This window comes from Neomonachus schauinslandi, chromosome 1 (assembly GCF_002201575.2).
Source record: "Neomonachus schauinslandi chromosome 1, ASM220157v2, whole genome shotgun sequence".
NCBI lineage: Eukaryota > Metazoa > Chordata > Mammalia > Carnivora > Phocidae > Neomonachus > Neomonachus schauinslandi.
In genome coordinates, this window is record NC_058403.1 from 16,807,918 (window position 1) to 16,824,359 (window position 16,442).

General features: G+C 35.0%; 1 pseudogene; it reads left to right on the plus strand.

The window, feature by feature from the left end:
* The first annotated feature begins 15,991 nt into the window (after nt 1-15,991).
* Nucleotides 15,992-16,191, plus strand: LOC123326863 (annotated as a pseudogene).
* The last annotated feature ends 251 nt before the right edge of the window (nt 16,192-16,442 follow it).

A 16,442-nucleotide genomic window follows, 5' to 3' on the forward strand; every position in this document is an offset into this window, starting at 1 on the left:
TCAAGGTTGAGCTTCAGCCCTGGATGCCTGGCTTTGCCTGACACCTGCAAGTGGATCTCTCCAAGACAGGGAGCAAAGCCAAAGGTACTGAATACTTCTGGGGCGTTTCATAAGCTGAGAACTAGAACATGTCCATTGAGTCTCTCTCTAGTGTTAGCAAGAGTTTTTTTGTGAAGTGATAGAGGTAAATTCAAATAGGAATGAGATGAATTAGTCAGTGATAGGGAAATTGAGTAGGATGTGTGAATAAGTACAACACTGATAAAGTTTGTTATGGGACAAAGAGGTAGGTTGTCAGTTTCAGGTGAAAGTGCATACATTCAGGTACATTTCACATTTGTGGGATTGGTAGCAGAAAATAAAAGCTACAATACATCTTTTGTTAAAGGTAAGTCTTATGTTAGATAACTAATAACTATAACTATGCATTTTAGATATTTTTCTGCCCTAATTTGACACTGAAAATAAGATCTTTCCAATTTTTAAAAGTAAATGTTTGATAGATAGTCATTATTTACCGGTTTAATTTACTAACATTCTATTAGCCAGTTGGACATGAAACTATGGTCTCCCCAAATTTAAAAAAAGCATAGTTAAGGGTGCCTGGGTGGCTCAGTTGGTTAAGCGACTGCCTTCGGCTCAGGTCATAGTCCCAGAGTCCTGGGATCGAGTCCCACATCGGGCTCCCGGCTCAGCGGGGAGCCTGCTTCTCCCTCTGACCCTCTCCCCTCTCATGCTGTTTCTCTCTCTCTCTCAAATAAATAAATAAATAAAATCTTTAAAAAAAAAAAAGCATAGTTAAAATGTGATGTCTAGAGTAGCAGAGTGTACTCCATATATCTCTTTTCACTTGGAAATAAACATCTAAATTGACATTCTTGAGATTTTTGCAGAATGTAATGGTTAATTTTATGTGTCAATTTGACTAAGCCATGGTACCCCACTGTTTGGTTGAATACCTCTGGATGTTGCCCTAGAGGTAATTTTTAGAGATGATTCACATTTAAATCAGTAAACTTTAAGTGAAGTAGATTACCTTCCATCACAGGGTTGGGCCTCATTAATTCCCTTAAGGCCTTAACAGAAAAGACCATGATTCCCTAAGGGACTGTAGTATCAATTCTTCTCTGGGTGTCCAGGCTTTGAGCCTGCCTTGCAGATTTTGGACTTGCCAGTTATGACAGTCATGTGTGCCAATTCCTTAAAATAATATTCCAGAAATAAATATTCTTATTTACAAATAAGATTGATTATATAATTACTATAGTAAAATATTTTTATGTATTTAAGATATATACATATATATCTTATGTATTTAACATATGTATTTCTCTGGAGAACCCTTATTAATACACTAGGATTCTCTTGAATTTCAAATAGAAGTTGGAGGCAATTTGAAAAGACTTTTTACAGGGCTTTTACACCACAGGTAATATTCTTTTTTTTTTTTTTTTTAATCGGGGTAGTAGTTGCATGGATATTTACTTTACTAATATTCTTTAAAATATATTTTCCATATATATTCTCTGCAGTATTAATGTGTTTCACAATTGAAAAAATAGGATAAAAATTAAATTTGGAATTTTAATTTCCAGATGAGTATATAGTATATAAGATATAAGCCAATATCTATTCATTTCATTTATGAGATGGTACCAATTCTAGTTTGTCCTCCATATAAAACAGATGAGGTCTTAACCTCAGATATGACATTTTGGTCACATATCTTCTATTTTCTTTTCTTCCTCTTCTTCTTCCTCTTCTTCTTCTTCTTCTCCTTCTCCTTCTTCTTTTTTTTAATCCAGTAGGCCTTTTTACAGATAATCTTTTTGTGTCCAAGATTTTATTTATTTGAGAGAGAAGGAGAAAGAGTGCAGGGGGAAGAGCAGAGGGAGAGGGACAAGCCAACTTCTGGTTAAGCATGAGCCCAATGTTGGGCTTGTTTCAAGGATCCTGAGATCATGACCTGAGCCAAAGGCAGATGCTTAATGGACTGAGACACCCAGGCACTCCTACAGATAATCTTTAAGACTTAATGGTACAAGAAATAAAAATAGCTTGCCTTTAAGAAGTCTTTATTGGGGCGCCTGGGTGGCTCAGTCGTTAAGCGTCTGCCTTCGGCTCAGGTCATGATCCCAGGGTCCTGGGATTGAGTCCCACATTGGGCTCCCTATTCTGCGGGAAGCCTGCTTCTCCCTCTCCCACTCCCCCTGCTTGTGTTCCTGCTCTCGCTATGTCTCTCTCTGTCAAAAAAATAAATAAAATCTAAAAAAAAAAAAAAAAAAGTCTTTATTGACCAACTTGTGATTGAATAGCCTCTTACTATATTTTCTTTATCCCTTTTCCATCAAACTTTACTTAATTCTGACTTACCAGTTTCCCCAATCTTGCTTAGAGCTATATAGTAGGTAATTTAATTGAATAAACTCTATGAACTAAACCTTGATTTTTTAGCTTCCAGATACCAGTCTCTCAAGTGAAGTGATGTCTATTTCAGAAAAGTTCAGAAACATTGTAGTTAACTGGGAAAAGGTCATTTGGCATGCTCATCATTCCTCTAGCCACACAATGTAAGTAGGTCCCTCCCACAGAGGGTGGGCAAAGAACCTATTCTAGAAACACAGATTTGGGCTGGTGCCCTGGTATAAATCTCTCCATCTTCAGCCATCAACTGTTCAAGGAAATTCTCATTCTTTGTTAATCTCTTTTTCAAAATGAATGAACATAATAAAATATAACATAATAAAAAATAAAAAGTTAACATAATAAAAAATAACAACATAATAAACATAACATAATAAAAAATAAAAAAATAAAAAGTTAAAAAAAAACTAATGAAAGCCCCACTCATTGAATTTCTACCAAAAATATGCAAAGTTTGAAAATTTCTCTCAACTTCTGGAAGCTTTTGATTGAGATTTCTCATCTGTAGCCCAAGTGATTTTAAGTTACACTGTTCCTATTGCAAATATGGTGATCCATTTGATTCCAGTTTGCTTTTTAACTATCGGTGACTTTCATTTGCAATAGGAAGTTTGTCACATCCTACTCTGAGTTTTAGAATGATGTCAAGAACGGATTAAAATCAGAATAGAAACGTGTCGCTACTACAAGTATACATGTGTATCTATAATGATTATGCTCTATGAATAGGCACACTCTTTATATTTTGTGAAAAATATACTTCCACTAAGTCACTTGCATTGACTATTTTCTGTGCAATTTAAAATCAGTCAAACATGAAATTGCTGAACATTTGGTTTCTTTCTCTATGCAAGACTTAAGAACCAAGGCTGTATGATGATCAAAACATAACATTCTGGACTTTAATTGTTACATTAAACAGTCTAATACACATGTGGTTTTGAATTCATTAAAATGAATTTCCTTTAGATACTTTCGGTTTGCCTTCTGTGAGATCCATTTATGAATTGGGCTGTTTGGCTGATGACTAGACATCAAGGAATGAATGAGAGAACTGTTTTCATTTGCTTCAGTGAAAATTTAGCCACATTCTTTGTAAGGGGTTGACTTGTTTTCCATTTCTAAACCCCCGTCACTCCTCATTGATCTTAGAGAAACATTTATGTAATGACAACATATATGTATTTTATAAAAAGTAACATATCTTTCCATATTCCTTTCAACTCTGAACTTCCTTTTGCAAATTTTTGGATTTGTATTTTCCCCCTAAAATCCTGTATCATAAGAAATAGAAGTCTATATACAAAATCAATTCAACAAATTGGAATAAAGTAACTTCTTTTTAATTCAGTTATAATTGACATACAACATATTAGATTCAGGTATACAACGTAATGATTCAATATTTGCATATATTATAAAATGATCACCACAACAAGTCTAGTTAACATTCATCACCATATATAGTTACAAAAAATTTTTTTGTGATGAGAACTTTTAAGATCTATTCTTTTAGTAACATTTAAATATGCAATATAATATTAACTATAGTCACCATGTGACTATAGTCTGTGCATTACATTACATTCCCATGACTTATTTTATAGCTGGAAATTTGGAATGAAGTAACTTTTAAATCTAGGTATACTACATATTTGACTGCCTTCAGAAAAATTTAAATGGCATTGCTATATTTGTGGCCTCATTCCAAAAATAGCAATGTCTAGGCAACACTCATGTTCAAATTCCTGTAACCTTAACATGAGATGAAATTAATACAATGAAAGTTTTCATTTTATTTCAATTTTCATCTTTGTAGAATAAGTAGAAGAATGAAAAAACATCCAAACTCTAGTTCCAGGTGTAATTATTATAAATGTTTTTCTGAAATTTGCAGAAACCAGAGAATGTTTTAAGCCCTTTGGAACAAATCATTATGATTCCAAATGGCCAGCCCCGACTATGCTAAAATCATTATAACCTACGATACCATGTGAAGGACAAGAAAAATAATCAGCCTCTTAGCAATATGTATTTCTGATATCATTGAACTAAAACAGTTGCACCTTGCCTATAAATGATGACGAACTCTAAATGAGGATTTACTGTAAACACAGTTTAAACCAAAATGAATTGATGATTTAATGTTAAATAATAATCTACCTGACTATATAATTGTTATCACATTTAATATACTTTTAAATAAGGCATACTAAATATTATAATCATTTAATATCAAATATTATGTAGAAAATTTCAGTTTGGATTACTATCTGAATTACTTGCTTTGATAAATATAAACTGTCACGAGAACAGAGATCTCTTAAATGTTAAGTAGTTGCATTATTTTTCAAATAAAATTTTGATAGCCTACACTGTGGGTAAATGTACATCTGCCATTGAAAGTAATGAGCAACTGGACAGGGAACCTGGGCTCTACAAGGTACTGTTGTATTGAGCTGGTCAGTTGATTTTTAATAAGTTTAAAACAAAATCAGTAAAAATCTAAGTTTGACATTCCAGACTAGATATGCAATGGCTGACCCTGACATTAGAAAATAAAAACTAAAATATGATTTAATATATTTCAACGCCAATTATCTGTCCTGACAGTGACATTAATTTCTTCAAAAAACCCAAACAATTCTGAAATTATTCATTTTTTATCTTGCGTTTCAGCTAATTTTGTTTGTTAAAAATATGATTCTAGAGCGCCTGGGTGGCTCAGTAGGTTAAGTGTCTGCCTTTGGCTCAGGTCATGACCCAGGGTCCTAGGATTGATCTGGCATCGGGCTCCCTGCTCAGCAGAGAGTCTGCTTCCCCCTCTACCTCTGCCTGCCCATGCTTGTGCTCTCTCTCTCTCTCTCTCAAATAAATAAATAAAATCTTTAAAAAAAATATGATTCTACATTACTGCTTGTTTTTCTCACTATTTGCTTGAATTCATTAATGTAAGCATTATATTCTTTTGATTTTCTACGGGATTGTCAGACCTAACTTTCCACAAGTTAGAATTCATGCTATTTATGTAATTCCTTGTACACTGATGCATTTGTTAATGAATGTACATATGAATTAAATCAAGCCATGTATAAAAAGAAATATTATATATTAAAAAAGGACAGGGGCGCCTGGGTGGCTCAGTTGGTTAAGCGGCTGCCTTCGGCTCAGGTCATGATCCTGGAGTCCCGGGATCGAGTCCCACATCGGGCTCCCTGCTTGGCAGGGAGTCTGCTTCTCCCTCTGACCCTCCCCCTCTCATGTGCTCTCTCTCAAATAAATAAAATCTTTAAAGAAAAAAAAAAAAGAAAAGGACAAACTCAAATAGGTGAAGATTTTCAATTAATTTGTATGGATTGACAATAGTTCTGTTAATCTCTTAAGAAAGTATTTATTAAATCTTTCAAAAGTTTTAATTATAAGGCTAAATTAATGATTGACATGTAATTATCCATACGGCTAATATGGATTTTTCCTTGTAAATCTTTTATATTTATCCAACAATACTGGTGAAAGGTTTAAATTTTTGTTATAGAAATTATAGTTGCATTTCAGTTAGATCCATGTATATAAAATTAAGTCAACTTACTGTTAGCAGTATCTCCTTCAAGAAGAATGTTTGGTGCATTCCTATTAATTTTTCTCATCATTACTAATAGCTTATCCTCAGCTTCCTTTACAAAAATTGTCAAAAAAGAGAATATAGATAAGTAAAATAATATTCTTAAGTATAATAAAAGTTTAAACATACAATATCTGAAGTTAACCCTCTGGGATTGTAGTCACACACAGCATTTGTTAGCTCTGTGACCTTGGAATAGGCATTCCCTTCACAGACTCAGGTTCCCCATCTGCATATGGTAGGTGTGATAGTACCCACTTTGGAGTCCTTACGAGGACTGCTGTAGTTAATGTAGGTGATGTACTTCCAGTAATATCTGCTACCACACAGGAGGCAGCCATCATTGTAGCTCACAAAGGCACACCTAACAATGTTGCCTGAATCTCAGTAGCTGGGAAAAACTGCTTAAAATGGAGAGAGGAATAAGTAAAAAGGATTTTGAAAAAAAGTGGGAAGGGACAGAAGTTAAAATCTTTTCTGAGAGAAACGTGGATTTTAGCATTCAAAAACAAGTGCTTGTGAATCTTTCAGCAGGAATTGAAACTGGCAGCAGCAGAAAACAAGGTAAAAATATGTTTAAATTTGAGTTCACTCAGATTTGGTAAGTATAAAAAATATGCTCAAATAAAGAGCAAAAGTGTGATAAATGGCATAACACTGGGATAATCTGCCTTGCAAAAAAGAGTGACATTACTCCTTTCTCTTAAAGAAATTCATGAAATCACAAATAAGTTGAATCTTCAGTGTTATTTTACATTGACTTTTCAGGTGTTTTGTTTGTTCATTTGGGTTTTTTTCTGTGAGCATAAAATGTCAGTTGCTCCCTAATTTTTGATCTAGAGGAAATCCAAGGATACCAGGCAAAGTAGTGATGACTGGAAACATAATAATAACAGGAAGAGTCACAATAGGTACTCCTGGGTGGCTCAGTCAGTTGAGCGTCTGACTCTTAGTTCAGGCTCAGGTCATGATCTCAGGGTGTTGATCTCAGAGTCTTGAGATTGAGCCCCACATAGGTCTCCATGCTCAGGGAGGAGTCTGCTTGTCCTTCTCCATGCCCCTCTGCTCCTTCCCTTCTGCTCCTCCCAGGCTCATGTGAGCCATGCTCTTTCTCTCTATATATAAATAAATAAAATTTAAAAAAAAAAGAGTAGAAGAGATAAGAAGTTTCAGCTCCTCACTCTGCACCAGTCACTGGTCCAAGCACTTTATAATTCTGACAACCCTATAAGATAATGATACTTTCTCCCATTTTACAAGTGAAGAAATCAAGTCACAGAGAACTACATTAACTTTGATCTTTTTTTAAAAAAAAGATTTTATTTATTTATTTGAGAGAGAGAGAATGAGAGAGAGCACATGAGAGGGGTTAGGGTCAGAGAGAGAAGCAGACTCCCTGCCGAGCAGGGAGCCTGATGCTGGACTCGATCCAGGGACTCCAGGATCATGACCTGAGCCGAAGGCAGTCGCTTAACCAACTGAGGCACCCAGGCGCCCAACGTTAACTTTGATCTTAAAAGCAATGGGGAAGAGCTGGTTTATACAACGGTCCATTTCAAATATTTGAACATTTTAAAGAATAGGAATGGCAAAAATACCTTGTAGGCTATTTATTCTGAAGATAAATGTGTATTTCTCCTACTACAGATTCATTGCTGAAGTCAATGTGGCAAGAAAGAAAAACATTTTGACAGAGAGAGCTTCCCTCTGCCCTTATAATCCAATTCCTAAAACATATTTGCTTGAATAGCACTAATGATATGATCCAAAAAATATGTAATTTCTTGGAGCCTCTATTTTGTTATTAATAAAATGTCAATAATGATGATGTAATTCTTACCTTTATTCCTCTATAAATAAGGTTCCCTGCCCCAACCCCCCAATCTTCTTTCAAGATTTTTTCTTTAAAAACAAAAACAAAAACAAGTTGCTCAGATATTTTTTGGATGAGATTAGCATTTAAATCAGTGGAATTTGAGTGAAAATATTTCATCCAATCAGTTGAAGGTCTTCATAGAATAAAAACTAATCTCTCCCTAGCAAAAAGGAATTCTGTCAGCAGATGGCCTTTGGACTTGAACTGCAGTATCAACTATTCCCTTGACTTCCAGTCTACTGGTCAGCTTTGCAGATTTTGGACTTGCCAGCCTTCATAATCACATGAGCCAATTCCTTAAATAACTCTCTTTAGACAGAGGAGTAGAAGGATAGATATGCATACATCTTACTGGTTTTATTTCTCTGGAGAACACAAACCGATAAAAGGGGCACCGATAATAAGGAAATAAATATGAAAACATGTTGCATAATGATAAATTTTATGGATTAAAATAAAACAGGAATAGGGATAAGGTATGTCAGAAATTAGGATTTCAATTTCAAATGGAGAGTGACAAGTAGATATTTGAGTAAAGATGTAAAGAAAAAGGTGGAATAAGCCCTGCAGATAATGAGTTGCAGAGGTCCTGAAATGGGAGTGAACCCAATGTTCAAGAAAGAGCATTGAGGCCAGTGTGCCTGGAGAAGAAGGAGTAAGAAAAAAAAGTGGTAGGAAAATAAGTCACAGAAGCAATGAGGGACAAAATCATGGAGAATTATATAAGAGAATGTCAGGATTTGGGCTTTTAATCTGAATAAGATGGAACTATTGTTAGAAGGCTTGAGCAGGAGAGTGGTATGTTCTAAATTGGGTTCTCAGATCATTCTGGCTGCTGGGTTAAGAATCATCTAAGGAGGGTTTCTCAGTCAAGAGTCAGTATCATACATTAAGGAATTTCTTAGAAGGAATCGATTTACACATTGTGGGACTGACTAACCAATTGTGAAGTTATCAAGGCAGGCACAAGAAGAAAAGACCATGAGTGGTTTACTGCCCGTGGGTACAGGCCAAAGCTTATTGTCCATAGGCAGTTAGGAAAGGAAGACTACAATAAAGTCCTAGAAAACATGAGCTGGAACTTGCTATCCACAAAGTAAAATCTTTTTATCCCCCACAGAAAGCCTAAATTCTCTTTTAAAGACTTTTCAAATGATTAAATTAGATGCCCCAAGGATAACCTCTCTAATTTCAAATCAGTTGATTATGGACTTTAATTAATCCGCAAAAATCACTCAAAGCAGCACCAAGATTGGTGTTTGATTGAATAACTGGGAAGAGCTGTGCTAATGCCACAATGCTGGCTGCTTCCTTCCAATCCTCCACCCCCTACATGAGACAACCTCTCCCCACCCATATTATCCAGAAGCATACTAGAAGGAGAATTCTTGGAAATACAGTTTTAGTCTGACCAAGTTACTAAATCATAAAAACATCATAGGGAGAAAGAAGAGAAGCAGAGACACCAATTACACAGTGTCACAATGATCAAGAGATTATGGTGGCAGAGTGGGGAAAATGTTAGAAGATAGAGAAGGGTCGGGGTGGGCTGAAAGAGGACATGTGAATCTTGAAGGCCTCAAGGCCTACATGGTTGTAGATCAGAAACATTAGAAGGTAGGGAAGGTAGAGATCTCACAGTGAGCCTAGAGAATTCTGGGGTCCCTCTTTCTATTGGACACTTGAAGGTTGGGACAAGGTTGGTCCTTACATTTTCTGTTTTTTCAGCTTTTTGGGGCCTCCCCAGCTTTTCTCCAAAAAGACTTTCAGCTTTAGCCTTTAGCATGAATTCCTGGTTCTCAGTGCATTTAGGGTAATTAGCACAATGCCTTGTTCCTAGTTAGCTTTCAACGACTACTAGTTACCATGACTGCCTTCAATTTATCAAATGGTTATACTTAGGCTTTCCTTTCTAAGTAAGTTATTATTGGTTCACCTTACACAGAAAGAGTCATATTTTTTGTTTCTCTTTAAATTGGAACTTTAAAACTTATAAATTGTTGAGGAGCTAGAAGGTGTTAAGGTCATAGTTTCAGAGCCAGTAAAATTTAGTTTGAATCCAGCCTTTTATAGCTGGGCAATCTGGATGATTTACTTACTCTCTTTGTATATTTCATTATTTGTCACAGGGTTCTTTGAGTTAGGAGGGAATATTATTTACGAGCCTTCAGCTCATTGTAGGCTCCCGATTAAGGTTGCTTGCTTTCTTCTTTTTTTTTTTCCCCCTACCCTGAAATCAGATGAGGAGAGACACTGCTGATGGCCCCTGGAGGCTCAGTTCCTACTCTCCTTTGGTAGACTGAAGGGGTGGCTCAGTGGAGCTGAGGTTTTCAGCAGAAAAAAAAAGACTGATTCTAACTCCTGAAGTTCCTCTTTCTAATAAGGCATCTTCCTCCTCTAGGAAGCTAACCTTTGACACACATTCTACTAAGTTTCTCTGTCCCCCAGTTCTCCTAGATGAAGAGCCTTATGGAGTCAAGCTTCCTTTCACATTCCTTCTCCTGGTGTGCTTAATCAGTTATGCCCTGCCTCAGAGCAGGTGCAACATTGTCAGCCAGCAGATTGTGTGCTCCTTGGTACATCTCTGCTCATATGTTTTTACAAGATAAGTTCATTTCTATACTGAACTATATGGCTCTAATATTACCTGTGTATGCACAAAGCTGTGTGTCTTCTTGCCTCTTGTACAATATAATACATAATTGCTTTTATTACTATGATGACTATTGCTTCTATGAATTTTGCATACAACCTTTATTTCACTTTGATTTTAATTGACCGTTTAAAAAAATCATAATGACTTAAAGTGACATTTCATATCCGGTAGTGTGATTGGAAGGGAAATTAAAACATGCACAACCAATTATTGCATGCTACGATTTTCTAAGTATTTTTATACAAATGCATATAAAAGTTCAATAATCTGATTTCTCTTTTAAAAATGGAGAAACTTAGAGTCAGAAAAGTGGAATAATTTGTCCAAGTGGAAACACTGCAATTCCATCTGTCTGACCCCAGGCGTATCTTCCTCCTTCCAGGATACAATATTCACAACTGTAAGGGTAGGAGATTTCTGCTTTATTACTTTATCAGCCCTTTTGTTTGTTCCCCCGTAAAGGACTTTTAAACGACAATGCCCATGAGTCTCTCCCATCTGTGTGATTTTTCTCTGTGGAAGTTCAGGGTAGGGCTGCAAATGATTTCATAAAACACATTCCAGAATCTAAACCATATGGCTGTCTTCTATGTTTCTACAAACAGATCATGCTATCCCCACACACCAGTAGCAGTACATGTGTGATTACACACTCACACAGTAGTTGTTACAGTGATGCCCTTGCCCTCCACAAGGAAAACCATAACCTAACATAACAGAGTAGTTTAGAAATCATATGTGACACCCATCTACATTTTCTGCTTCTAATATACAAGAATTGTAAAAAATGTAGGTTTCATGGGAATTAAAAACTATTTCAAATTCAAGGTATATTTATAACAAAAATTTTTACCAATGTTTTTGTACAAATGAATAAACACTATGTTTAAATAATGTTTATTTAGCAGCACCCTGCAATTTATATTTTTATAAATGCTCAAAGATTCCCTACTGCTGTGGTAGCTCAATGTACTTCTTTAGGAAAAACAAATGCTGCTATACTCTTTTAATTTGTAAATTACTGCAGCATTCAAATTTAGAGTTCCTTGAATAAATACTCTCTAATGTCAGAAATATTTGTTAAAATTCTTTCAATCTTAGCTAAGAAAAGGAAAAGCTCTTTTAAGAAAAGTGAAAAAGTTTCAATACCCACAGGTGTATTCAAGCAAAGGAAGAGGAGTCCCTAGAAAGACCCAACCCATGGTATGACTCACTCAGTGAATGAAGCTTAACTGACCTCACCTGCAAAGGAGAAATAATAACCCAGATCCAGCAATATCCATGATGAATACAAATTATAAAGTAGGGGATTCTTCCAACAACATGATTATATATATATATATAAAATATTTTTTTTTTCTGAATAGCCTGTTTAATGCCAGAGACAAATCATGGATATGAGAATAGATGTTCTTATTCAATGAAAAAGAAAAATCAACTTTTCTAGGACATATTTTCATGAAAGTAGAGAATATTACACTTCAAGGTCAAATGTGGTAGAATGAAGGGTTTATCCAATAGATAAACAAAAACACCAAACGTTAAACTCTGTTGTTTACCTAAAAAAGATTATTTTTTCCAAGGACATCAGCAGAACAGATCTGAGTACACTTGAAAATATTTTGCCCTTGGGCAAATTTATTTGCAAGAATATTTACATGTTTAGATAATGAATTGGTGATAAATACATGAACACTGAACAAGTTTTTGCTTACTTAATAGTACATTGTTCTTGACGATTTAATATGTTATTATTAATGACACATTAGTAATAAAATTATTTAATACATACTACTATCATAATATCATGTATTTGATTAATATGCCATTCAACATTAAAGTGAAAATAAGTATTTGGAAGTGAAATATTTAACCAGAAACTAATTCTTTGAGTTTAGCATTATTTTTTTGTGTGGGTGTATGTACATTTATAAAAAGACCTTGTATTTTAAATGGTCAAAATATTTTCAATGGTAATTTGATGACTTAATTGTAATAGGTTCCAAAACATATGGATTACATTTCCAGTTCCATTACAATCCCATTGGGTTTTTAAATAATGGGAAAAACCTCTTTAAAAAGAAAAAATAAAAAAGACCCAAAACATGTGAAAAATAACATGAGCATTTCAACATACTCCATATTCAACAGGATTTGTTCTTCCCAAGTGTATAATTGACCTAAATCGTAAAATTTCTGTTCAAGTACATATTTTCTTTTCGTCACTGTGTTAAACATCATCTCTTAGGCACAACAGCACCTAGTAATTTTCTTTTCCCCCATATTTTCTTTTTTTACATAAGTGAATACTGAGTTGAAAGTACATGAGAAATGGAGGAAGCAGACCTCTCAAACTCAGCCAATTAAGTGTTTGTTTCTTTGATTTTGTTTGTTTTTTAAATATCTACTAGCAGAAAGAACTGACTAGATAAGAATTATTGTTTATTTTTTACCCTCTAATCTCTTTGTTCCCAGATTTAGTCACATAAACAAGAAGTATATTTGTGAAGTATGATTATGCAGAATTTAAATTTTAGATTCATGCTATGTAAAAATATAATACTCAAAACTTGCTTTTACTTGATTTGCAAGGGTAATCATTAGAATTCTAATCATACTTACCATAGGATATTCTCTACAGTTAAGACTGACAAATCCACCCAAGTTGCCAAAAAATGTCAAGACTCCTTCAATAACATGTTGAAAATAGTGTTGTTTTTTGTAATTTTGAAGCAAATGTGTTTATTTTACTTTGACATTGAGAGATGAGCAATTCTCCTTTATCTTCACAACATTTCATCAGAGATAACAGTTGGCTAGACACAGAATTATCCAACTTGTTCTAGTTTGCTTTCTTAAAGCTTAAACCCCTATCTTATCAAATTCCATGTAATCTTTGGGATGCACTCATTTTTCAATTTCCAAGTTAATTTCTTGTCATCTTTGATTCATCATTGTTCATGTCTCCTGTCAGTAACTAGCTTTAAGCCCTGTCAGTGTTCTGGATTCAAGGGTTTCTTTCCTTTGCATTCTGCTGTCATTCTAGTCTTGATTCTCATTGTTCTAGATTATCTCCTTAGAGCACACGTCAAGTGCCATGATTTACCCCCATTTTAGCCTTTGTCCAAGATGTTTCTCATCCCCTGAAATCTCATGTCTTAAGCCTCTCAAATGATTCAATTCAGATCATCTTTTAAGAACAAGCTTCTATCACTTATCATACCCCTAGCATAACCTTAGGGATTAAGAGAAGTGAAATACTGCAGGAGTGAAATACTGCCATTTTGCTTATTTTGGAAGACCTAAAATCATTTTTTGTTTGTTTTATGATCCTTTAAATTTTAATATCCTTCTGACTGACTATAATGGATGTGCATTTAGGATTTGACATTCAACTTTTTTTTTGTTATTTTTACAACCTCTGTTGTACAATTTGACATAAAGTTCTGCCACTGAGAATTTTTGTTTTTAGCATAAAATTTGACATATATGAAATAGACCCTATATAAAGGACTTCAAAATAAGTTTAATCAATCACAACATTTGTTGTCACAATCCAACGAAGTTAGAGCTTTAGCTGGCTGAGATCAGGCTGCTACCACCTGAGAAATACTTTGCCTTTATTCTTCCTATATTATGATATCCTAAATCAAGGGTTTACCAAAACTATTAGTGGAAAGAAAAATTAATGATCTAATCGGTGTCATCTTAATCTAAAAAAGAAAAAGAAAGGTTAAATACAAAGCCTACATTTGAGAAAACCCGAAATGTTTTTAAAATGATCTCATAAAGCTTTCACAGCTATGTTAATATGTTCTGTAACACCTTCTAAAACTTAGGACCTAGAACTCCGAGATCCAGGGATGTATTGTCAGGAATACTGCTGCTACATATATGTGTCCTTGAACAATAGCCTCAAACTTGGTTACACAAATTTCTAGAATTCTGTGAACACAACTCCAAAATTTCATTTCAAATTGGAAAACTATTCCAAATACTTTATATAAATTCTGACATTTTTTTTTACTATTTTTTCTTAAGCAGAAGCGCCAGTATGACAATGATCATAGAGGAACAAGGCAAAGCAGACGTTCTATTTAACAATGACAGAAAAGAAAGCCTAGCGATAGTGCCTGTCATCTGCCAAATATGTTTATTTTTTTTAAACATCGGTGCAAGAATCTCTGACAATGAGTGGTTGAATTATTTGGACAGCAAGTTTCTTCTAATTCTAAGATTTTCTGATCATACCATAATTTGTTTAAAAAGTACAGCAACACAAAAGTACCAAACACACATACACCCACACATACAAACACACACACACACACCACATGCCACATAAAACTAAAAAGCATACATATTCTTCATGTATATACTATTTCAACTACAGTAGAAGTAGAGTTCTTTCCACAACACAAATAAACAAACAATTGCTAGAATTTCTTCAAACAAATCCAGAATGCAAATGAAAACATCAAAAACAAGAGGGTTTATTCAGAGATCAGGATGTTCTTCAGAATACAATACATGAAAATAGTTTGCGCATTATTATATGCACATGTACACATGCTCTCACACCAGAAGACCTCAAGAATCCTTACGCAGTGTGCACAGGCTTCCCTGTATGGAAGTGTCATCACTTCCGAATATATCCCGCTATAGAATGAAGGATAGAACTTGGGTCATTGATGGAGCCGAATGATAGATATAAACTAAGATGCATCAAATGTGTCTGATGCAGAAAGATGCCCAAAGATGGCTTGTTAACAGAAGGGATAGTGGTCCTTCCTTCCTACCAAATTCTGATGAAAAATGTAAGATGCACAGTATTTGGGGAGCATTTATTATGAGCTAATTAGAGCATGCTGAGTGGAAATGAATAGTGAATAACTCAAAGGGATTTATAGTCACAGCTTGGAGCCTCGCTGCAAATACTGATGTTCAGCAACACCAGTCCCAAAGGAAATAGGAGCAGGAGGAATATATGTTGTCAGTGTGATGAAATGAAATAGTTGCAACTGCAGATGGATTATTAACTAATATTGACTCTTGCTCTAAAAGCTGTCAGAGTTTTGCTATGCAGCACTGAAACAGCTGGAAATGTTCTGTCATGAAGCCAGTGGAGAAACATTCTAGTTGGGAAGAAATGCAAAACCTAGATATTGGCTAAGGACCTAAGAGTCGTAAGTTTGCTCCTGGGTCAGACAAAATGAATACCACTTTTTTAGTCTATTGTAAAAGATTTGCTTCTTTGATTCATCAAAGATTTATTAAACACTTGCAAAGTGATAGGCACGATAGCTTCTCAGCAGTTGACAAGTAACACACCGATCCTGCTGTTATGGAAATTGCAATCTAGAAAACACTGAACTGATCATTTAACATTTTCTATAAAAAATGGAGAAAAAAAAAGACTATACTTTTAGGGATCACTTCTATAGTTGTAACTCTGAACATATAGAATCCCAGAAACCATGAGGAGGAAGTACAGTGTCCTTTTCTGAGCATGAAGCTAGTTCTGGGTATTACTTCTGCAGCTGCCGGCAAACATCAATGATCTTTCTTCCCTGCATTGGAAGAGCAAGAAGGAAGGGAAACCATCTCACGGGGGCGCGCGGGGGGGGGAGGGGGGAGGGAAGGGGGGAGAAAAAGAAAAGCCTCATTGGTTAAGACAGGATATTTTTAGAGGATAACTGCTGCAAAAATAGATCTAAAGATTTAGGGGCTCAACTTAATGGAAGTTTATACCTCGTTCATATTTCAATCTCAAGCAAGTTGTTTGGGTTAAGGGACTTTTTTTCATCCATGGTGACATTCTTGCCCTGGACTCCATTTATTCTGCTGTTCCACCATCCCGTAGG